At 41.9% G+C, this 25,826-nt stretch overlaps 1 protein-coding gene across 5 annotated transcripts in view; it reads left to right on the top strand.

The window, feature by feature from the left end:
- LOC132865944 (macrophage mannose receptor 1-like) overlaps nt 1-25,826 on the top strand; it is a 99,764-nt gene that overhangs the window by 54,323 nt on the left and 19,615 nt on the right. For 2 of the 5 annotated variants that reach the window (XM_060898442.1, XM_060898441.1), the window contains one exon: nt 21,755-21,819. The exons of 2 other annotated variants lie outside the window; for them this stretch is intronic. The gene's annotated coding sequence lies outside the window, so the exon portion shown is untranslated. Of the gene's footprint in view, nt 1-21,754; nt 21,820-22,854; nt 22,877-25,826 lie in introns of those variants that run through there. One more of the 5 variants, XM_060898445.1, reaches the window with a different exon arrangement.

Below are 25,826 nucleotides of genomic sequence, written 5' to 3'. Positions count from 1 at the left end.
AGAACGAATGGTTCTCTATTTCTAATAGACAACAATTTGTGTCCACACGCCATACATAGGTATAACAACCTAAGTGATTCAAATCTAGTGATTTATATGTGCAGTCTGAAACAATTTAGGACTCAATTTAGGACAGTTTAGGAGTGCATGATGTGATACAGGGAAAGGAGTTGGCATCCTGCATATGCACAATTTTACTGTCCTCTAGTGGCAGTCATTTTCTAATACAATCCCTTTACAAAGATCCAGTTTTGCTTTATGCAGAACTATGTCATGTCATGCTGAAGTCATGTTATACTAGCGCATCTCGAAAAACTAGAACATCATGAAAAAGTTCATTTTTTCAGAATTTAATTCATAAAGGTAAACTTTCATATATTTTATATTTATTACACAAAGTAAAACATTTCAAGCATTTTTTTCACTTTGATGATTACAGCTTATAGCTGACGAAAATCAGAAATCCAGTATCGCAAATTATTAGAACATTTGACTTCCGGGGCGCGGTACGGCCGCTGACCCAGTGCTTCACGTTGGTGGTTTGTCTGTTTGTTTTTGTTCGTTTGTCTATTAATTTCGTCTAAACGTCTATGATAAGCCTGTCTGTCTAAACAACATTAGAACGAGCAGCTTCAATATGGAATTTCTAAAGTTCTGGATGGTGATTTACATCGTGTTGCTGCTGTTGTCGGTGAGCGTCTCAAGCAGAGGACAGGATGTCCATGCTGTTTTCTCTTACACCAGAGATCAGCTGCTGACGCTGCAGGCCCACGCCGGGAATTTTGAACACCTAATTCCTACGGACTGTAAAGAAGTATTAAAACAACACAAAGTGCGATGGCCCGCATCAGGAAGAAATACAAAGATAAAGAAGAGAGGTTCGAGAGGAGGAGTAAGGGCGAGACTGAGGAGACGCGGCTCCAGATTTCCTCTACCTACAATCACACTTTCCAATGTGCGCTCCCTCAACAATAAAGTTGAGGAATTAGCTGCACGAGTACATCTGGAAACAGACTTCAAACTATGCAATTTAATCTGCCTAACAGAGACATGGTTAAAGCCTGAATCAGTGGTCTCCATTGCCGGTTACACAACAATACGGGCAGATAGAGACGAACACCTGTCGAGGAAATCAATCGGTGGGGGAGTATGCATGTTTTTGGACAATAAATGGGCCACGCAGATGCACATTTACGAACAAGTCTGCACCCCGGATTATGAAATTTTGACGGTATCATTTCGCCCTTTTTATCTTCCAAGGGAATTTGGACAGATCACAATCATCTTGACGTATGTACCTGGACCGAAACACCAGGAGGCTGCAGGTACGATAGCAGATAGCTATAATGCTGCACTCCTGCGCTCGCCAGACCAGCCAGTGTTCATACTCGGAGATTTTAATCATTGTGACTTAGCAAACCATCTCCCTACGCTCTATCAATACATTGACTGTCCAACTAGAGGCACGAGAACTCTCGACCGATGTTTTGGTAATATACCCGACGCATATAGAGCACTCTGTCGTGCGCCATTGGGAAAATCGGATCATAACGTTGTTCACTTGCTTCCCAAATACAGAGCGAAAAGTAAAAGAGAGCGACCGGTTGTTAAGGATATTCAAGTATGGGATACTAAGAGTCAGGAGATGCTACGTGACTGTTTTGGAGACACAGACTGGCAATTGTTTTTTGACTGTTGTGATGATATGGATGAATTAACAGAGACTGTGACTGAATATATGAAATTTTGTGAAGCTAATGTCACTACTAAGAAAACTATTACATTATATCCTAATAACAAATTTGAGGCCTCTGCAGAGATGAACAAGTGTATAAGAGAGAGGAGGGCAGTTTTTATTAAGGGGGATCAGGATCTTGTCAAATTGAAACGTAGGGAATTGAGGTCAATAATAAAGAAGAATAAATTGAAATACAAGGAAAAGGTAGAGAGCCAATTCTGTTCAGGGAATGCTAGGAAAGCCTGGGATGGACTGAATGCCATGATGGGAAGGGAGGGGAAGAAACATGTTGCATTTGAGAATAAAGGGGAGTCATTTGCAAATGACTTAAACCAATTTTATTCTAGATTTGAAACTCCTCTACATACAAATTCTGATAGTACTGATTTGAGTTTTGATATATTTAACAACACAACTACACACTCTTCAATAATACTGACAGAGACAGAGGTAGCAAGCAGTTTAGCTAGAACTAAATTGGGTAAAGCACCTGGCCCCGACGGGCTCCGGACTAGAGTGCTCAAGACATGCAGGTTTGAGCTTACCTCAGTGCTTACAAAACTGTTTCAGCTTTTATTGAACAATCAGTATGTCCCAAAGTCATGGAAAATATCAAATATAGTTCCCGTTCCCAAGAAACCAAAAGCCACAGAGCTTAATGATTTTAGACCTGTTGCACTGACCAGTACTCTGTGCAAGTGTATGGAGAGGGTCATAGTTAACCATCTTTTATCTTCGCTTAATGAACATTTTGACCCACTTCAATTTGCATATAAGAGGGGGCGGGGCACTGGCGATGCAACTTTAACACTAATGAATACAGTCAGCAAACATGTACAGCAACCTAAAAACTTTGCAAGATTATTGTTTATTGACTTCAGCTCAGCTTTTAACTGTATGCAGAAACATATTTTAGTTGAAAGATTGTGCAATATTAATGCAAATAGTATTCTTGTGCAATGGATAAAGGAATTCCTTACAGATCGACCACAAAGAGTGGTGTTTAGTGGCATCACTTCTGAAACTGTAATCTTAAATACGGGGGCGCCTCAAGGCTGTGTACTTTCACCTGTTTTGTTTTCCTTGTATACTAATGAAATGCAAATTATGAACTCTACTTGTCACTTGTATAAGTATGCTGATGATATGGTTGTGGTGGGTTTAATGCAGGCAGGGAATACAGCCAACCAATCTGCATATTTTAACTGCATTGAGGAGCTTACTACTTGGTGCAATGATAGTGCTCTTTTTATTAATGAGGGAAAAACTAAAGAGATGGTGATAATGAAACAGAAAAATGCCTGCCATGAACTCGTACCTGTTGTAATCAACGGCCAACATGTAGAGGAGGTCGAGGACTTCAAATATTTAGGAACATATTTTGATTCCACCTTGAGTTTTACTAAAAATACTGAGTACATTTTTAAAAAGGCAATGCAGCGCCTATATCTACTTAGAAAGCTGAATTCCTATGGGGTCAGCAAGAATGTTTTGGAGACTGTGTACAGGAGTTTGGTTGAGAGCGTGTTGACATTTGATGTGTATACTTGGTTTGGAAACCTGGGGGCTAAGAACAGAAACAAACTATCCAGGATCGTGAACATGGGCAGTAACATTGTTGGCAAAGGGCAGAAACCATTAGCAGATATATATGCCACATATGTAAGACGTAAGGCCCAGCATATTGTGTCTGATTCAGTGCATCCTCTGTTTAGAGAATTCAGGAAACTGCCATCAGGAAGGAGGTACACAGCTGCTATAGTAACCAAGAATATATATAAAAAGTCATTCATACCAAGTGCAATATCACTGCTTAATTCCCAATAGTCCATGTGAAATATCTGTGCACTTACTCTAGATATTTGGGTCTATCTAACATTTAGACTATTGCTGCTGCTGGTAATGTGTTGTATGTATCAAGATGAATGTGATTATATGTTGTATTTTGCTGTTTATTTATTGTGTATGTATTGTGTTTCTTGTTGTTTATTTATTGTATTTTTAAAAACTCACCTGTGGAGCCAAAGACAAATTTCCACTTTTGTGGACAAATAAAGTTGTTATTATTATTATTATTATTATTATTATTATTATTATTATTATTATTATTATTATTATTTCCTAAGATCAATCAAAAATGGTTTACAATACAGAAATGTCCAACTTCTGAAAAGTATGTTCATTTCTACACTTAGTACCTGGTTGGGGCTTCTTTATCATGAATTATTGCATTAATTGGGTGTGGCATGGAGGCGATCAGCCTGTGGGACTGCTAAGGTGTTATTGAAGCCCAGGTTGCTTTGATAGCGGCCTTCAGCTCATCTGTATTTTTGGGTCAGGTGTTTCTCATCCTCCTCTTGACAGTACTCCATACAGAATCAATGATCAGGTCAGGCAAGTTGGCTGGCCAATCAAGCACAATAATATCATGGTTAGCAAACCATTTGGTAGTAGTTTTGGCAATGTGGGCAGGTGCTAAGTCCTACTGGAAAAGGAAATCGGCATCTCCATAAAGCTTGTCCACAGATGGAAGCATGAAGTGCTCTAAAATCTCCTGGTAGATGGCTACATTGATCTTGATAAAACACAGTGGACCAACACCAGCAGATGACATGGCACCCCAAATCATCATGGACTGCGTAAACTTCATACTGCACTTCAAACACCTTGGATTCTGTGTCTCTCCACTCTTCCTCCAGACTCTAGGACCTTGATTTCCAAATGAAATGCAAAATTTACTTTCATCTGAAAAGAGGACTTTGGACCATTGAGCAACAGTCCAGTTCTTTCTTTCCTTAACCCAAATAAGACGCTTCTGACATTGTCTCTGGTTCAGGAGTGGGTTGATCTTAGGAATGCGACAGTTGTAGCCCCTTTCCTGAAGATGTCTGTGTGTGGTGGCTCTTGATGCACTGACACCAGCCTCAGTCCACTCCTTGTGAAGCTCTCCCAACTTCTTGAATTGACTTTTCTTGACAATCCTATCAAGGATACGGTCATCCCTCTTACTTGTGCACCTTTTCCAGCCAGGCTTTTCAGCAATGACCTTCTGTGGCTTACCCTCCTTGTGGAGGGTGTCGATGATTGGCTTTTGACCAACTGTCAAGTCAGCAGTGTTCCGCATGCTTATGGTTGTGTGTACTGAACTAGACCAAGAGGTACATGGTATTTATACTGTTTTACTCAAAATTAAATATTCTCATATTTTGAGGGTTTTTTTTTTATACTTTAGACCATAATTATCAAAAGTAAAGTAGGAAAATGCTTGAAACATTTTAGTTAACATGTAATGAATCTAGAACATATCATATTTTGACTTTCTTAAATAACTGAGGAAAATATTGAACTTTTTCACAATATTTTAATTTTTTGGGATGCATGGGTATTTCCTACTTGCTGTGAGTACAGTTAAATATTATGTCTTCTGTCTTGACAGAGTAATTATTCATATTCTTAATAGTTCGCCAACTAACTTACCTCTTTGGCGATGTTAAAAATAAATTAAAAAAAAAAAAAGCCAAACGGTCAGTTGATGTTTCACGAAGTGCCACTGGGTGTTGGTATGGAGCGCGTTGTGTTTCTCAATGAACTGCTGCTAATTAGGAAGGGATTTTACAGCTTCTAGGCTAAATAACTTGAACAGGCTAAATTTATAGCTAAAGTTATATAAAATAATGAAAATGTTAAAAAAAAACTTGATAAAACACTGGTAAAGCAAACATGATTAGGAAAGAGCAAAACCTCTCACCGTATTCTTTAAAGCAGAACTGTGAGCCGGCTGCCATTTTGATTCCACCACCGCCATTTTGTGACATTTCGATAGAACTCCTACACTGCGTGTAAAATACAGCAAAATGGAGGAAGACGAGATTAGACCACCACATCACAACAGACTTATTTATAACAAACATGCTGCCGACATCAAATTCAAAATGAGCATGTTCTTTTCAAAAAACAATAAAATTTCTCAGTTTCAGCATTTTGATATGTGGTATTTTTGTACCATTTTCAATCAAATATAGGGTTTCCATGATTTGCAAATCATTGCATTCTGTTTTTACTGACCGTTTGCACAGCGTCCCAACTTTCTTGGAATTAGGGTTGTACAATGGAAATAGCAGGGATGAAAGTCTTCAAGATTTACCCGGAAATCCGGATATTTGACAAAACTCTTGAAAATCTCCGGTTTTCTGAATGGGGAAATTTACATAATACTTCGCATCGTCCTTGCATGGGTGCAGTCCTTAAATAGCCAAAACATGGTTCATTGATTTTAAAGACAAGTGTTCTTTGTTAATGGCGCGCGTGCTGGAGCTCGTTAGGCGCGCGCGCCCAAGGCGTGCCTTCAGGTGCACGTGCTAAGGCGCGCAGGACTGACACCGTTCTGCACAAGCGCAACACAATCTCATTAGAAAGCATGTTCAAGCTGCCAGTGTAGCTGCAGTCTTTTTAGTTGCGAATTACAAGTATTTCCTTGTGCCAATAATTCGCCATGTCAAAACAAGCAAACTTTCCTCCTTCTTTCGACGTGATGAGAGGTAAGCAATTTATTATATATATTTTTTCCATCAAAGTTGCATTTTGTGGTTTCGAAGCCAAGTTTTAGTGCCGTTTCTAGAACACATCAAGAAAACATGGAAGAAACAGCAATAATGGAAGAGCCGGTTTCTAAGCTACCTAAAACTAGCAATGACATTTATGTATTTTTGTTACATAATGTACTCAGGCTGCCAGTCAGTGTGTGACACCCCTCCCCCCCTTGAAAAATCCTAGCCATGCCCCTGATTTACATGAGGAATTTGGTATTCATTGGTGTGTTTAAATTTACAGACAATACAAACTAATGTAAACAATTAGCTTCAACTCGCATAAATATGAATTGGAAATTTTTAGTTCACTTTAGCTTATGCAAATGCACAACTCTACTAAAAGATTGATAAACGAGGCTCAACGTCCCCAAAATTGAAACCTGAAAGCTTTAGAAACTCTAACAGACCTCATCTCATCTCTCTATCTCTAGCCGCTTTATCCTTCTACAGGGTCACAGGCAAGCTGGAGCCTATCCCAGCTGACTATGGGCGAAAGGCGGGGTACACCCTGGACAAGTCGCCAGGTCATCACAGGACTGACACATAGACACAGACAACCATTCACACTCACATTCACACCTATGGTCAATTTAGAGTCACCAGTTAACCTAACCTGTATGTCTTTGGACTGTGGGGGAAACCGGAGCACCCGGAGGAAACCCACGCGGACAACGTGCAAACTCCACACAGAAAGGCCCTCGCCGGCCATGGGGCTCGAACCCGGACCTTCTTGCTGTGAGGCGACAGCGCTAACCACTACACCACCGTGCCGCCTCTAACAGACCTTTTATTGTTTAACGGTACTGTTTGGGATTTTGCTGAGTTTACCTTCAACTGTCTGATTTTTTCAAAGTAATGAACTGTTTAGCCAGGAAAATCACCGCATTTTCTAAATGCACTCCTGAAAATTACTCATTAACTAGGGGAATTATATTTGATATTTTTGACATGTTAATCATTAATGTACATGAAAGAAAAAGGCTTAAAAGTTATAACTTGTTTTAGTGATCATAGTGAACTATCAGTTCCATGGGTGCCAATAATAGTGGCACATTTGTTTTTGTTGAAAATAATTATTTCTTGATAGGGATTAGGGATTTGTTTTTCTCTGAATAAATGTATTTAAATTAAAGGTTGGATTTTTCTCATTTTTTCAGTGTGAGATGAAGCAACTTCAACAAAAGGGGGATTATTTTTCTAATCTTTTTTAACCTTCACAAGGAGTGCCAATAATAGTGGAGGGCACTGTACAGTGTCTTGCAAAAGTATTGATCCCCCTTGGTGTTTGTCCTGTTTTGTCGCATTGCAAGCTGGAATTAAAATGGATTTTGGGGGGGTTGGTGCCATTTGATTTACACAACATACCTACCACTTTAAAGGTGCAGTTTTTTTTTTTTAGTTGTGATGATAATTAAGATGAAAAAACAGAAATCAGGAGCGTGCATATGTATTCACCCCCCCGGCAATACTTTGTAGACCTAACTTTTGCTGCAGTTACAGCTGCAAGTCTTTTGGGGTAGGTCTCTATTAGCTTAGCACATTTAACCACTGGGATTTTTGCCCATTCCTCAAGGCAAAACTGCTCCAACTCCTTCACGTTAGATAGGTTGCATTGGTGTACAGCAATCTTATGCCACAGATTCTCAATTGGATTGAGGTCTGGGTTTTGACTAGGCCATTCCAAGACATTTATTGTAAGTGTTTCCCTTTAAACCACTCTAGTGGAGCTTTAGCACTATGTTTAGGGTCATTGTCCTGCTGGAACGTGAACCTTCGTCCCAGTCTCAAACCTCTGGCTGACTCAAACAGGTTTTCCTCCAGAATTACTCTGTATTTAGTGCCATCCATATTTCTTTCAGTCCTGACTAGCTTTCCTGTCCCTGCAGATGAAAAACATCCCCACAGCATGATGCTGCCACCACCACCATGCTTCACTGTAGGAGTGGTGTTCTCAGGGGGTTGGGTTTGTGCCACACATGGCATTTCTCATGATGGCCAAAAAGATCAATTTTAGTCTCATTTGACCAGGGAATCTTCTTCCATGTGTTTGGGGAGTCTGCCACATACTGTTGGGCAAACGTCTAAATCTGTTTTCTTATTTTGTTCTTTCAGCAATGGCTTTTTTTCTGCCTACCCTTCCAGAAAGCCCCACTCTGTGGAGTGTATGACTTAAAGTGGTCCTATAGACAGATAATCCCATCTCTGCTGTGGATTCTTGCAGCTCCTTCAGTGTTATCTTTGATGTCTTTGTTGCATCTCTGATTAATGCCCTCCTTGCCTGGTCTGTGAGTTTTGGTGGATGGCCTTCTTTTGTCAGATTTGTAGTGGTGCCATATTGTTTTCATTTTACTATAATAGATTTAATGGTGCTCCCTGGGATAGTCAAAGTTTGGGATATTTATTTATTTATAACCCAACCCTGATCTATACGTTTTCACCATGTAATGGAAACTTCTAATAAACACTTCAAAATGCTTAGCAGTCATCTTTTCAGTTATTTATGATAGATCATATAACAGTTATCAGAGGTGGAAAGAGTACTAAAATATTATACTCAAGTACAAGTACGGTTACTCTGATGAAATTTTACTTAAGTTCAAGTAAAGTTACCAGACAAAAAATCTACTCAAGTAAAAGTAAAAAGTAGATCATTTAAAATGTACTTTGAGTAAAAGTAAAACGTTACTTTTAACAATGGGTGTTTTCTGCCTCCATTGTGTTGTGCAAAAATGAAAAAGAAGAGGAAACAAGGATATATGTACATCTCAATCCAGATGTTTTATTTAAAGGAAGTGTATCAAATTGAATGCTTAGAATAATGCTGCATTAAAACTGAGACAAACAAAAAAGGTCAATACACACAGTCATGTCGTTTACATCGCCCTGACCACACACAAAGCATTGTACACGAAATATGAAAGTGAAATGTTGCACCGAAATCTCGTAGCTTGCCTGTGTGCACTGTGTGTTACTGAACAATTCAATTCAAACATTATTTGTTTTGCTTAGTATTCCTTTCTGGCCTGTTGGATGTAGAATGGTAGGAGGACTGATCACGTCAGGTTGGCAAGCTAACTTGCTTGCATGATTAGCCAACCGAATAACAGACTAATTACCGTTATGTTACAGTACCAACAGGTTGTTACTTCAACATTAGCAATGCCATCCACTATTTTTGGAATATAACCAGCCTATTGTCGGTTTTACTATGGAAAGGAAACATTATGATCAGGGGCGCAGATACGTTTTTTGAACTGGGGGGGACAAAAAAACTGGGGGGGACAAAGCTGCCAGCAAACCAACCCCAACCCCGATATGCCTGTCAAACTTGTTGTGGGTAACCATAGCAACCAAGCTCGAGCTCGAAACCTGTGCAGTCTGCGCAGCTCAACCAACCGAATATCAGTCTTTGTTTTGTTTTATGTGAGTTGTTGCAACTATGTATACACTGCTGTGCACCTCAATAAACTGAATGGTAATTAGTCTTTTGATTTTTCCGTGAGGTTTGCCTTATGCAAAGAAAGACAGCATAGACGTTTTTTCCTCCCTATAAGTGGGGGGGACCGAACGAGGTGAATTTAAATCTGGGTGGGACGAATCCCACCCTCTATCTGCGCCCGTGATTATGATGCCAATGACAATACTTACCTCAACATGCTTGCGCAGATTAGACGTCGAATTTTTGTATGCCGCAATGGTTGTCTTCTTGGGCACACAATCTGCATTGCATAATGAAACTGTCACCCCTTTTCTCTACGAAGCTGAAGTGATCACGTATGTAGGGCCAGGGGTGCACTTCATTACTGGAAGAAATTGCGTTTTCTGCAGGGTCGTCCACCACAGGTTCCTCGGTCTCCTCCATGTCCGCAGGGGCGCTTTATCAACACCCGTGGCCCAGGGGCTAGGCCCCTCATAGGCTACCTGTCAACCCTACCCTTACCGTTGGCCAGGAAAACACTCTTATTTTATTTGCAATACGTGTCAAGCATTTACAGTGTAAGCGCGTAATTAGCCTAGAAGCCTACGATAGGTTACGTTTGGCTCAGCGTAGCTGCGCAAGGCCCATGCTCACATCGCTCAACACATCCGACCACAGAGGGAGAGAAGAACGCGTGCATTATCATTACAGAGCCAGTTCTGATTATTACCACGGACAGGACAGTGATACTGCGTAACTTTCACGCAGGGGCATGGCCAGAGATAACCACACAAGCGTGCGTGCGGTAATGTAGACCTATGTGTTGTAAACATAAAACACACACACACCTACAGATAAGTCCTTTTAAAAAATAAAATACATAAAAATAGCTCGGCGGCATGAAAACAAACATTCACTGCAAGACAAGGTGCCCTAGAATTGCCATCAGTTTTTAAATATGTATATGGACTTTGTTGTCAGGATTGCACAGCATGAGATATCAAAACTGTACCCAGATACAGGCTTCAAGTTAAGATATTGCATTCCAAATGAGGTATCCACAAGAGAAATGCGTACGAAAGCACGAGCATCAGGAGAGGGTTGCATAACAGAGATTCTATACGCAGATGATCAGGCCATACTCGCTGGATCCATCGAGGAGCTTCAGAATATTCTTCAGTTGTATGATAAGACCTACACCCGCTTTGGTTTACAAATATCATATGTCAAAACAGAAACAATGGCTTTTAACGTCAACGAGGATATCAAATGTAAACCAAGTATCATTTCCCCTGGCGGCACTAATATTAAAAACGTCCGCACCTTTAAATATCTTGGTTATAATGTCAGCAACTGTGATGAATCCTCACACTTCCTGCATGCTAGGATAAGTGCTGCATTCATGAAATGGAATTAACTGAAACACGTTCTAACCGACCACCGAATACTACTAAAAACCCGTATAAAGTTCCTAGTGGCATGCGTTCGATCTCGTCTCCTGTACAGCACACAGGCATGGCAACTATCATCCAGTGAAATTCACAAAATTGAGGTAGTGTGGCACGGCTTCCTAAGGAAAATTATTAAAGGTGGATATAAACGAAAGAATGCCCCTGACCAAAAGAACACTACAAATGAAGATATAGACTGGAGCTACAAGATGTCCAATGCTGACCTTCGGAAACTGACAGGAACCCAGGATATAAAACTATCCTACTACGTACAACAACTAAAATATATTGCTCACATTTGCCGGATGGGCAATAACGAAATGCAAAAGCAGCTCCTGTTTGACAAAAATGGTTACAAATGGACGAAATGGGAAAATCTGCTGGGCATAGACACCCAACAGATAAGACGTATGATGATGGACAAATCAAACTTTGAGCAACTGCTGCAACTGCTACAGCAGAAGCACCCCTAGAGAGTTTAACTTCTGACAGGGGAACATGATGATGATGATGAAGGTACTTGGCTCGGCGGCCACATGAAACGTAAACACCATGGACAGCGGCCAAACTCATAACTCTACAGACCGAAATACACGAAACCAAGTCCTACTAGGGTCTATTTTACCAATCTATGTTCAAGCATCATGCAAGTCTTCCTTCTCCTTGAATAAGACCGTGCATTCAACTGCCTTTTTGACATGACCGCATCGAAATACCACTTGCAACAATATTTCACGCACTCCATCAAGAAAAAAGTTAAACATGATGAACACGGGCATACTGTTTTGAGCATACGATTTTTTAAAAAGAAACTAGCTACATCAAAGTCCTTCAATAAACCCATCCTTTAGCGCAAATGAGCTTAGCCTAGTTCAAAGCATGACGCTAGCAGTAGCTGCATAAGGCAAAATCATGTGGGCCTTTCGTCAACAACAAGCCACGGCGGGCAAACATTAATAATTAAGCGTCCTTACCTTAAAACGTTGTCTTGACCACAGAACTTCTCAAGTATTTCACTTAAATCCACACGGGTTAACAACACACCCAACACAGCTAGCGAGAAATGTGGATATGCGCTAGCTTTGTATTGCTATTCCCCTCAGTATGCTTACACTGTCTGCTGCCCGAACTGTGACAATTATAGCCTACAATCTTTTCATCAATTTCTTCAGTAGATGCCGTTTTAGACATTTTATTATCCCCATCGAAATATGCTATTATACTAACAGGATTATAACTCAAATCACACGACATGTATTCAAATCACAACTGATTTATTTTACTGTTGGACAGATCATAGCATATCTAGCCTAGCTGCACATAGCCTAGCTGCTGGTAGGCTGATAACTGATAAGTAGCTGATATTCTGAACAGATTGGTGATCCTTACCTTAAAAAAGTCTGTGACTTTAGGCAACAATTCTATCATTACCTGCATCTCTCTCTTTTTTTCCTTTTATGCGCCCCGCTAACATGTGAACGCTTCATCTTTCAAAGTCTCTAAATTTGTGTCTCTGTAGTCTGCAGTCTTTGGCGCGCTTTCGTGCATGACGTTACATTTTGTTACATTTTATTCTGGTACAGTTGTAGGTGTTCGTTTCGCGAACCACATCCACCATGTCTCTTACAGCAGGCTACTGTGCGCTCATTTATTTCTAACCTTATTTCTATCCGTACATTAATATAGGCCCACGATTCCGACAGTTTATTATTTTATTAACATTACAAGGCCCCTGATTGGCTGTGGCCCAGGGGTTTGAGCCCCCCAAAGCCCCCCCCCCCCAAGCGCTGGTGCATGTCTGCCATCGTCTGTGTGAGACTCGCGCGCGCGACAACTGTCCTTCCCGTGATTCATTTCCAGAACGCATTTCCCCAGGGGCATCAGAAGCATTTTTAATGTGGGGGGGACACACTGGCGGGGGGTCCTCCGCCAGAAAAATTTTAATTAATTTTCAACAATAAGTCCTCATTCAACTAGTCCATATATTCATCAGCCTGTTTTTAAACCCACCGCTACGCCTAAGATAATGAGATGAATGTGACACAATTTATCACCAACAATGACTTTATGGGTGCATTTTACTTTTTATTTTGTGTTTTCTATTTAGTTTTAGATGTAACACAACATGCCACTGGGCCAAGCAATAGTGACACTCAACTGTATGTTTAAAAATAAGAATATTCATAATCTCACACAATGACCAGGCATGACATGGCATCATGCAAACTTCATAACACAAAATCACACTGTGTCAAGCAACGGTGACACATAAAAAATAACTTCACACAATGAACAGGTGCAATTTTGTTCACCACCAACAGTGACTTTAGTGGGTGCATTTTACTTTTTTCCGATTTAGCGATACTCATAACAAAAATGGCATGGCATCATGCAGTCTTCATAACACAAAATTACACTGGGTCAAGCAATGACACATAAAAGAGAACTTCACACAATGAGCAAGTGCAGTTTTGTCAACCTACATGCAATGGTGGTACTACAGTAGCATTTACAGATTAGTATAACAAATAGATTTATAGATATAACTCCTTCTTATATTGGTGCCACCACAATTTCTACCACTTCATAACTTTTATCCCCCTTTCCTTCACAATCCACCTGGAATAACATCCATCTCTCTCCATCACTTTCCTCTCTACTATTCCTTCCCCATACACTGATTTCCCATCTTACTTTCCAGAAAACTGCCAAAGACCAGACAAAACAAGGAATCAATAAATATCATCAGAGCAGACTTGACCGCATTCTTGGCATAAGGCAGGCCTACTGGGTTTGAATTAAATGATAGCTAACGTTAAGCTAGCTGATACATCTCCTAACATTGACCAGCCAGCTAACTGCACTAACATTTCCATTTGGACAAAAAAGCCCGGTCCTGTGGGGAAATTCTGACTGACTTTCCGCTTCTTTGTAAAGAATGTCCTTATGTCCATTGTGTCTGGGAGCAAATACTGCAAACAATTCATCATCAACCAAGAATACCCCATTAGGCTAAGCTTATTTCACTGTTTAGTTGGACATTAATTTAACGTGTCCTAGGGTTAATTTTGAGGGCATATAACAAAAGAATAAGGTTTTAGCAAAAGCTAGACATTGTGAGGTTGCAATGGGGATGACGTCACCTCCTCCACTTTCCAGCAGCTGCACCAACATTTCTGTGCTCGCGCTGAGATTCCCTTCACTCGCGCGCGGTGAGCTGTTGTAGGGAGTGCCCGGAAAACCCGGAGTGGATTTTCAGTGCTCTGTGTTTTCTCTTATCGATCAAGTGGAATGGATTCTTTCACGAAGCAATAGAAACGGCGCTGGGTGAACTCATATTTTATGTTAAATGTGGGGGGTCCAAACGAAGAATTATGAAATGTGAGGGGGACATGTCCCCTTCACATTCAATGGTGGCGACGCCCATGCATTTCCCCTTCTCTGTTTTAGCCTTTTTTATTTTTTACTCAGTAACGGTTGTGATGTAAAATGTACCGAAGTACACTACTTAAAAGAAAACATACTTAAGTAAAAGTAAAAGTACACTCTTTAAAAATTACTTGAAAAAGCATAAGTACACAAAAAATCTACTCAAGTACAGTAACGCGAGTAATGTAATTCGTTACTTTCCACCTCTGACAGTTATATAAAATAGGAAAGGAAAGAGAAGAATAGAAGACACCACTTCTGATGATGCAGAGAGTACGCTCACTCTGAGTTGTGTTTTAGTGGCTGTTATCTATTATACTCTAAAGGCATTTGCTTACCGCTTGCATTTTCATGTGATTGGCTCAAGATTTTCTATGAAGCTTTGTTAAAGCATGCACCTGGCGTGCTCTGGTATGTGCAGGCGGATGCGTAGTTATGGAGAACTCAGGTACCCTGCTTGTCACCAGCCAAGGCCACAGAAAGGTGATTACAGCATGTGGAAAAACATCTTTCTCAGTTCACTAAGTCACTTGAGCTCAACATACAGAAACACAGAGAATAATAATGTTCATCCATTAAATTTCCCTCACATTTCCGCCCTTTTTATCCTATAGGATAATAATTGCTAAAAGAAAAGAACTGTACACAGTTTCAGTGATAAGAGTTCCCAGAGAGATTCAACTTAACATGTCATTGAGTGTACAGGGATAATGCTAAGGCTGTTTTTTTTTTTTTTTTTTTTTTTTATAAGACATAGACGCCTTTAAGTAAATGCTAGCAAGCCATATACATAGATCAGGAATAACAGAACAGGAAACAATCATAATGAAAGTGTTTTAACTCAGGACTAGTTTCATGTCAACTGTGCTGATGTCATTGAACGGTGGGTTGTGGTCTTCGTGTGGGTTTTGGAGGCCAGTCAGGCAAGTCGTCTGGGTCTATTTTCACCATCTGGTAAGTGATATTTGTCAGCTGCCTCTGAAACACAGACATACAACATTGACAGAAAACAGGGAGCAAACATAGCATCACGATCACTAAGCCCAGGACCAGTATGGTGGATAGAATCAGAGTCTTCCATCCACTGAACTAACACGATCAGCTGTCTTCAACTCCTCCATGTTCATCTGCTCGTAATTGTTCAACCTTGTGCATCTTGTTCAGTGCCTCAATGATGTTACCGAGTTAACCCTTGCCATTCTTGATATGTATTGGTGCTCAGAGGGCGGGCACACCCTATCAGCCCTCATCCCACCTCACCGGGACTTGTAGGAAACTCAAAACCCTAAGACTTATCTATTGGCTAGACACTGAAATACTCTTCCCTATTGAGGGTGCATGCATGATTGATGTGATATTCGCACTGTTCCATGCAGTGATGCCTTTCTTCCTCACGAGCTTTAGTCAGCGTCTGGGTCACTTAGGCCTTCTTTTTCCTCCTGCTCAGCCGGTTCAGGAACCCTCCTGCAGTGGCTCGCGTGTATCCACGTCACTCTGCCTGTGACCTTCACTGTCATTGGGGTCGTGAGCAGGACCTGGAATGGGCCATTCCACCGTGGCTTGTTCCACTTGGTTCATCGGAAGTCCTTCACCACTATCCAATCCCCTCGTACAGAGGTCCCTCAGCGGGCTTGGGAAGTGCTTCTTTTACCTGTTTGTGGATAGATTTCAAAGCAGAGGACAACGTTGCACAGTAATTCAACATTGCATCATCACACAGTCTGCTGTTTGGCAGTGTTCCTTGGGCTGGCCCTATCCCCATGTTGGGTACTCGTCCAAACAGAATTTTGAATGGGCTTAACCCATGTTTAGGCCTAGTTTGCATCCTCATTTGTGTGAGTACTACAGGGAGGACCTTTGTCCATCCTAGCCCTGTTTCTGCACAAGCTTTGCTTAGTTTATTTTTAAGGGACCCATTCTCCCTCTCTACTGCTCCCGCACTGGCAGGATGATGGGCACAATGTTGTTTCAGGTCTATCCCTAGGAATGCTCCTATTTTCTTTAGGGCTGCATTAACAAAGGGTGTTCCATTGTCACTTGAGATTTTGCTAGGTATACCCCACCTAGGAATTATCTCTCAGGAGTGCTTTGACTACCGCCTCTGAGTCTTGTTTAGCTGTGGGGAATACTTCAACCCATTTTGAAAACATGTCAACTATTACCAGGCTATACCTTTTCCCTTCACTAGGTGTCAGTTCAATGAAGTCCATTTGGAGATGATCAAATGGTTTGTCTGGTATTGGGTGTGCTGCTTGAGTTAGTCTGATACCTTGACCTGCATTATTTTGTGCACATATCAAGCATTGCTTGCAAAATTTCGCAGCATAATTTGAAAACCCCTCTGTGAACCACCTCTTTGTTACTTCTGCTACCATCCCCCCTTTTGACACATGGGCGAGCCCATGTGCCAATTTTGCATAGAAAGGGAACATGTATTTTGGTAGACAGGGATGGCCCGAGGGACAAACCCAGACCAAGTTTGCAAAGATACAGCCTGCCTGTTTCCAGACTTGTCTCTTGTCCTGGGTGGCAATGCTCTGAAGGTCCGCTAGCTGTAAACAGGGTAGAAACCTGAGGAAAAGCAAGGTTAGAGGGTGAACTGGAAGCTGAGGCTGCACACTTAGCTGCCGCGTCCGCCTTGGCATTTCCTTGAGACACAAGATTCAGTATTGTTAGTATGGGCAGCACACTTGCACACAGCAATGGCTCTAGGGAGTAGAATAGCATCCAACAACTCAGAGACCAGTTTATGATGTGCAATGGGAGATCCTGTGCTAGTGAGAATTTCTGTGTTTCCAAATGGTGTCAAAATCGTGCACAACGCCAAATGCATACCTACTGTCCGTAAAAATATTGACAGATTGCCCTGCAGCCAATTTGCATGCCTCAATGAGGGCCCAGAGCTCTGCGGCCTGCGCCGACAGGTTTGAGGGCAGACACGACGCCTTGAGGACCTCATGATCTGAGACTACGGCAAAACCTACTTTGTTCTTTCCCATCTCTGGGTCTCTGGAGGCTGAACCATCCACATAGAGGACCATGTCTGGATTTTCCAAAGGGTCACTCTTTAAGTCTGCCCTGGGGGAACAAAAATCATTAGTGAAAGCAATACAGTCATGTGGCTTTCCATCATCCTCTGTAGGGAGAAGAGAGGCAGGATTCACAACAGTACAACGTTTCACAATGATGTTAGGCATATCAAGTATGATAGTGTTATACTTCAACCATCTCTGTGCTGACAAATGTGACGTCTTTTTCTCCAACAGAAGCAGGGAGACAGCATGTGGGACCAAAAGGGTGAGGTTAGAATACCCCACAATATTTCTGGAGGCAGTTACCGCCTTTCCAGCTGCAGCAACTGCACGCAGGCAAACAGGAAGTCCAGTCGCCACTGGATCCAGCCTGCTGGAGAACTAGGCTACAGGTCTCAATCTATCCCCGTGTTTCTGCAAAAGAACAGAGGTCATAAAAAAACCTTCTTTTCATCTACACTTTGAACAAAATGGCTTATTGGGGTCAGGCAATCCCAGAGTGGGTGTGGTCTGCAGAGCGCTCTTTAGGGTTGTCAGGTGCGCACGGGACAGCCGCGTCATTGACTGCTTGCAGATCTTGGACAAACCTCCAATCATCGGACTGGGACGGTTTTCTTGCCTTCTTAACTGGAAAAAATAGGAGTGTGCACTGGAGAGTCCTGGCAAGGGACAATTACATCTGCCTTCAGCAATGAATCAAAGACCAGTCTTACACCTGCGATTGCTTCTGGTTTGAGTGGGTACTGGGTCTGTTTAGGCCTGAAATTTGATTTGGGGGTGATCACCACTGGTTCAGCATTCTTTATTAGGCCCACATCATGTTTACCCTTCGCCCAAATGGAATTTGGAACTCCCGCCAATTTGGGGTGCACCTCTGCTAGAGTTATGCCTGTGGAAACAGAGACAAACAGGCCACTATGGCCGGGGTCCCCAGGATCCCAGTCATCAGTGGCTAATATTATGCTGCACTTAACATGCGCCCACACACACAGCATGACTTTGTTTGTAGACCCTAAGCCTTTAGCAAAACAACACACTAGGGTCCTCTGTTTGGGACCATTCATTGCCATCAACTGCACACTTCTTGACCCACTTCCCCACGTCTTTCCAATGGGCAGATCGTGGCCCTGCTAATGAGACATGGGGTATAGAATTAATGATGTCAAAGAAATCATGCTGGCAGCAGTCGACCTCAGAGTCCTCTGACACGAGGCCGCGTATAACATGTTTGAGAACACTGCGATGAACACTGATGCAATTGTTCGGACAACGAATAAAATGGACCTGCACAGCGCAATAATGTTTAGACCAATATGTAGTTTTGAGGGTCAATCTTTCACGTGTGTGGGGGTCTGCAAACCAAGTCTTTTCAAACTCTACATCTTGCCCTTGGTGAACATGTGCTGTACAATGCAAATCTTCCTCTTTCATATAATCTGTGTCAACTGATGAGGTGTTCAAATGTGCGAGCTGTACAAGGTGTTTTGGAGTTTGTGCGAGTTGATCTGAGCAGAGCCGCCAGACATACACATACAGGGGGCTTCCAAACCCATACTGCACACCGCACATTTCAGTTACTTCAATAGTTAGTCCATCTGGAGTGGACGTGAGATTTACTCCTAATTTGCACATTAAATCGCGTGCTAACAAATTTACTGGACATGTATGAGAGATGAGGAATGAGTGGGACGTAACTATTCCTCCCTCGCTTTTAGATCGGAGGTTGACAGAGTTTCAGTTACAGGTCGTTCTGAGATGCCCATCATCTGAATAGAATTTGAGCTGAGCGGTGGGCCTACTGGAAGTACCCCATGTAGTATCACTGAGTGTCCTGCTCCAGAGTCTACTAAAAAGGTTAACACATGCCCACATACAGTGAGGGGCATACAAGGGAGTTTAGAGAAGGGAGTAGTTGTGTATTTTAACAAACTTAATGCAACTTCAGGTGTATCTATCTGGACTGGTGTATCGGGCGTTTCTGTGTAGTCTTGCTGTTGCATGCAGGTGCTGCTACTAATGTGTTTAACGTTATGTGAATGTTCCTGTCTGTGTGTGTATTATCAGGTGTGTGTTACCTCCCCTGTTCTCTGTGTGGGGCCCGTTCCCGGAGTCCGCCCGTCAGTCTGCTTTGCTGTAATCCTCACGGGGCTTCTGCCTGCTACTGTGGAGATAATCTTGAGCAATGTGTCCCTTCTGATTGCAGTTGTAGCAGGTTGTGCCTTTTATACAGGACGAGTCACCCCAGGTCGTCCTGTCTCAGCCCCTACCTCGACCTCTTCCTCTAGGTCCAGGCTGAGCAGTCTGGAGAAGAGTGAGAGTGGCGGTGTGTAGGTCTTGGTCTCTGTGTTTGTCTTCTCCTTTTCTTTCATCAGACTTTCTGCATGCATAGCGTACTGTTCGATCTTGGTGAGGCTCAGGAGTGCCCTCCACTGCAGCCAGGTTCATGGGCCTGGTCAGGCCACTGTGTGGGTTTTTTTTTCCCTCTTTCTTTCTTTCTTTCTTTCTTTCTTTCTTTCTTTCTTTCTTTCTTTCTTTCTCATGCGCGGTGGTGAGATGGGCAAGAAATGCTGACACACCTTCTCCATCTTCTTGCTTACACATACTGATCTTAGTCATGTCTATGTTTAAGGGAAAAGCACTGTCCAGATGAGCACAGAGAGCAGTGATGGTATGTCTATACTCACCATTGCCAGCCGTGCTCCACTCTGTTGTAGTCATTCGCTGATCAGCTTCTGGCCACTCTTTGGAAACCTTGTTCCAATCTATACCCATCTTGGTCATGATTAGGTGGCGAAGTTCATGGGTGGTTGGCCAGAATTCTCTGCAAAATATCAACACTTCATTACCAAATCTCTTTCCTCCTACCTCTCTCACGTTGGGAAGGGAAGTCATGCTTTCCTTGATATCGGCTGTCGTCCAGGGTCTGTGGACTAGAAGCACACTGTCAGCTCCAGCCACTTCCACCACTGGAAGATGAAGGACTTCAGACTTTTGGTTATGGCCTTGTGGACCCACTGGTGAGCATGTGGTCAGGTCCAGGAGGGTGTCTTTTCCATCGCCATATGCAAGACCGGATCTCATGTGTGATGGAGAAGCGAGGAGAAACGTTGATGCTGGAGGCGGCTGGTAGGCTGGGAGAGATTCCAGAGGCTCAGTTTTTTTTTTCTTCTTTGTCTCAACTTCTCCCCCTTTCTGTGGGTGAAGCGCTTGTGGGAATGATGCTCCGCCTTGCTGAGGAGGCAGTGTGTGTCGGGGTGGTGGGGCAGACTCCAGGTCAGGGCCATCTGAAATTTCAAACACTGAGAAGAGGGTGAGAGCCCTGCCTGTTGTTTCTCTCTTTTGTACTCTCTCTTAAGTGTTTCTTCTTTCCATGCAGAAAACGCCCTCCAGTCCCCTAAGAACTTAACGTTATCTGCAGACTCTTCTTTTTCCTTCTGTTTCAACTTTTCTTCTAACTGTCCTATCTGCCTGGGACTAAAACTGCCCTTCTCAGGGAATCCTAAGTCCTTTACCCATATGTCAAACTGTGCCAAACAATCCTCGCCATACGAGGGTTTCATAAACTGGATGTTTGGGCTGTCATAGGAACATCCAATTCTTATTATAGCACATGTAGCCTCACACTTACTTGCTTTTTCTTTTCTTTCCCTAACTTACTGTTTCTGTTCCTCATTACACACTGTTATAGAGGATGTGCAGTCACGTGACCCGTCCGTGTTTACTCCGCCTACTCCGCCATATTGGACGGCTTCAGGATTGTTTACCTTGCGCGAGTGTAATGGATCCAGGGAGTAATCCCCAAGAAAATTTGGAAAATACCCCATCTACATCGCGTGATTACTTGTCTAAGTTTGTTCAGCATCTTGAAGGTGACGTGAGGCAGCGTTGCGCGGAAAAGTGTTCCAGGTTGGGGATTGCAGATCCGTACAACTTGCTGTAATCCTTGTTCAGGGAAATTCGGAGCTGCGGTGCCGGCGATTTGCCTGATCTGGCCTACCACGACATTTACAATTTTCTCGTTAATCGTGAATCGTGTTACACTGGCAAAGCCCTCAAAGCTTACAAGAGCCTGGAAGCTTATAAATATTTTGTTGCAGGATGGATGTCTCAACTATACCTCTTGAAGGCCCCGAAGAAGAATGTCTACTTGATAACCTCACGGGTAAGTGGCATTAAGACGTTTATCATAAAGAGACTATGCAGGACGTTTTATCGCTTATTTAGTAATTTTAATACAGAATTTACTCTCTGATGAAATTATTCAGACACTCCAACACCCCCCCTAAAGAAAAAAATCGGATCTGCACGATTCAGCCATGAAAAAGGCGCATCCACCTTTTGCATCCCTGTTTAAACTCATAGGTTAACCGACTTTAACCGGCTAATGAGGCTCGGTGGTCGGTCAAGATTTTTTTTAGTTTTCGCCATCCCTACTATGGATTGGCCTTTCAAAGGCATATATGAGCCAAAAAGATAAAACATTGTCATAGACTAGGCCAGGGTAGTAGGGCTAGGCATAGCCATTTTAAACATTAGAGACTGTCTAGTTTCTAAGTATGCAGTTATCATTCAATCCGAAAATCAATTTTACAGACGTACTAGGAGTATTGAATTAGAAGATTACACCTACCTGATATGAAGTGTTCACTACAAATTCGGCTGGTAGAACTGGGGTACCAGTTTTCTCTTCGCACAGTGGACACCCATTTTGCGCGTCTCTCCTCGTCTGCAGGGAATCTATAAAATGACAGGCCCTCCTTTTGGCCCTGTCTATTGGTACAACCAAATGCTGAACAAGATATAACCATTCTCGAAAGATCTACTCCCACACACTTGATAATTAGAACGGGTTCGTCTAAATTCTATGCACGACCTTGCCGTCCAAAATGGCAGATAAACAAATATCACGTGACCTCGTGACGTCACGTGCATGCTCTCTATATCAATAGGTTATGACAACAGTGGCTGAGTTTTTTTTTTTTTTTTATTAGGATCACAAGAAGAACAAGTTGGACTATGTCCAAAAATGTGACACAATAATCCTTTAGGTATGTTCTTATTAGTAAACAATTTATCTGACATTTGCCTTAAACTAAAGTAGGTATCATTTAGCACAACAGCCTCAAAGACAACTCACATGTACAAAATCTGTTTCTCTGTTTCAGAATTTGGAAGAGGACAGTATTCTGTTAATTCATCAATATTTTGCGTGCACACCGGTGTGTCTTTGCATTTTCGCGATCGAACCTCTCTATCCCGTTTCCCCGATGGGCCAGTTGTTCACACAGAACAAAGGGAGCAAGATTAAATTCCTACAAATCGCTGAATGTGAATCCGTCGAAACACGCACCCGTACTTTCCCTCCTCAAGTAGGCGAGCAATTTACCCAGTCATCACTTAGGCAGATAATTCTAATTTTAAAATCATTGAGGTCCGTGATGCGCGCGCAAAGTGCGCGCTGAAAAATTTTCAACATATTTAAATGAGAGGGGTGAATTGCATGTCACACGAGATCTATTCCTGAAATTACTTTTAATGGTGTTTGAACTGAATATCATCAGTTTTGAAAAAAAAATCATGTATGTGGCAAGAGTAAGAATAATTTAAGCTTGTTTAATGGTTTGATCTGGCCCAAGCAATGAGGACAAAAGATACCCTAACCATGTAGCCTATGTAACTAAGATACATTAACAATCTGGCATCCATTACACCTACACAAAAAAAAAAAAAAAATCTGGGAAAAAAAATCAGTATACACCACCATGTTTTAGACAAAGTTATCCAAGGCAAACATAAGTTGAAACTTTTCCCTCTATTGCTTTGGCTTATCGAATGATTTATTTTTAAAATCAGAAACAAGGTAGACTACAACTGCGCTGCTTCGAAAATGTAAATTTAACAGCTTCATGAAAGTGCGCTGATGGTTACCATGAAAAAAACGTGTCTACTGCACTGCGTTCACTCCCCCAAGTCACGCACTCATTTGTTTTTGTGTTCTTGGTCTCAGAGCTGCACGCACGAAACAGACACAGAAAACAGAATCAATGTTTAACATAATTAACAATGCACTTTTTACAGAGACGTTTTAATGTTATTCTTTATTTTTTTATCCAGTTGAATATTTAGCGTACAAATGTATTTTCAGCTCTTAAAAATGACCGAGGTCCGGACCTCCGGTGGCCTCATAGCTGGCTATGGCCATGTGCGTAACATTTCTGCACGTAACGTCACAGAGGCACAATTTAAAATTGTCTCACGTTGGGATTCCAAAAGAAATCCTGATTGAGCTGAGCATGACATTTATGTCACGCAACCTTCCCAAACTTTACGAGTTACTGGGGGTTAAATCAATCCATGCAAGTATTTACCACCCACAGACAGACTGCTTGGTCAAACAATTTAACTAAACCCTTAAAAACTTAATTCGTCAGTTTGTGTGTGAAGACACACGTAACTGGGATAAGTGGCTCTAGCCCCCGTTATTCACAGTATGAGAGGTTCCACGAGGCTCCACGGAGTTTTCCCCATTTTAATTATTGTATGGGTGCAAGCCTTGTGGTGTCTCAGATGCACTGATATCTCCATAAAATATATGGGTAGCTCATTAGCCAGTCAGAGTGAAAGGGTCTAGCCGTCATATTACCACGCATATCAGATTGATATGGTCATACCTTTGCCTAGGAAGCTACACAAAACTGGACATGTTATTCATCTAATTGTTGAAAAAAACCCACAAACTGGATATGTTATTTGTATGCGTGTCTAAAGGGTGTTGCAAAAGTATTCATCCCCCTTGGTGTTTGTTCTGGTTTGGGGCATTACAAGCTGGAATTAAAATTAATTTTTGGAGGGTGAGCACCATTTGATTTACATAACATGCCTACCACTTTAAACATAAAACTTGTTGATTATTGCAACACAAACAATTAAGATGAAAAAAGAGAAATCTGGAGTGTGCAAAGGTATTCACCCCCTTTCATATGAAACCCCTAAATAAGAGCTGGTACAACCAGTTCACATCATAAGTCACATAATTAGTTGATTTAAGATCCACCTGAAACTTCAAGGATCCACAGTGGAGATGGGAGTATCTGTCCATAGGACCATTTTAAGCCATACACTCCACAGAGTGGGACTTTATGGAAGCATGACCAGGAAAAACGTCATTGCTTAAGAAAATACATTTGGAGTTTGCCTACCAGCATGTGGCAGACTCCCCAAACACATGGAAGAAGATTCTCTGGTCAAATGAGACCAAAATTGATCTTTTTGGCCATCATGGGAAACGCCATGTGTGGCGCAAACCCAACACCCTGAGAATATCATTCCTACAGTGAACCATCGTGGTGGCAGCATCATGCTGTGGGGATATTTTCAACTGCAGGGACAGAAAAGTTGGTCAAGACTGAAGGAAAGATGAATGGCACTAAATCCAGGGCAATTCTGGAGGAAAACCTGTTTGAGTCAGCCAGAGGTTTGAGACTGGGACGAAGGTTCACGTTCCAGCAGCCGTTTAAAGGGAAACATTTAAACTTGAGTTTAAACAGTTTAAACTGGAGTGGTTTAAAGGGAAACATTTAAATGTCTTGGAATGGCCTGATCAAAGCCCAGACCTCAATCCAATTGAAAATCTGTGGCATAACTTGAAGATTGCCATACACCAATGCAACCCATCTAACTTGAAGGATTTAGAGCAGTTTTGCCTTGAGGAATGGGCAAAAATCCCAGTGGCTAGATGTGCTAAGCTAATAGAGACATGCAGCAAAAGGTGGCTCTACCAAGTATTGACTTGGGGGGTGAATACCTATGCACACTCCAGATTTCTTTTTTTTCATCTTATTGTTTGTGTCCCAATAAAACAATTTTCACCTTTAAAGTGGTAGGCATATTGTGTAAATCAGATGGTGCTAACCCCCAAAAAATCCATTTTAATTCCATCTTGTAATGTGACAAAACAGAACAAGCATGAAGGGGAATGAATACTTTTGCAAGACACTGTATCTTGATGACATTATTATATATAGCAACAATTGGCCGTGGCACGTAAAACACCTTTGAATGGTTCTGGGGTTGTTGGTGTGCGAGGCTCATGGCTAACCCAAAGAAGTGTGCAATTGGGTGTGTGGAAGTATGGTATCTGGGCTTCCACTTGGGTCATGGGCAGGTGTG

Source organism: Neoarius graeffei, chromosome 18, assembly GCF_027579695.1.
Source record: "Neoarius graeffei isolate fNeoGra1 chromosome 18, fNeoGra1.pri, whole genome shotgun sequence".
Classification (NCBI taxonomy): Eukaryota; Metazoa; Chordata; class Actinopteri; order Siluriformes; family Ariidae; genus Neoarius; species Neoarius graeffei.
The sequence above is the reverse complement of the archived record's forward strand: the minus strand, read 5'-3'. Positions and strand labels throughout refer to the sequence as shown.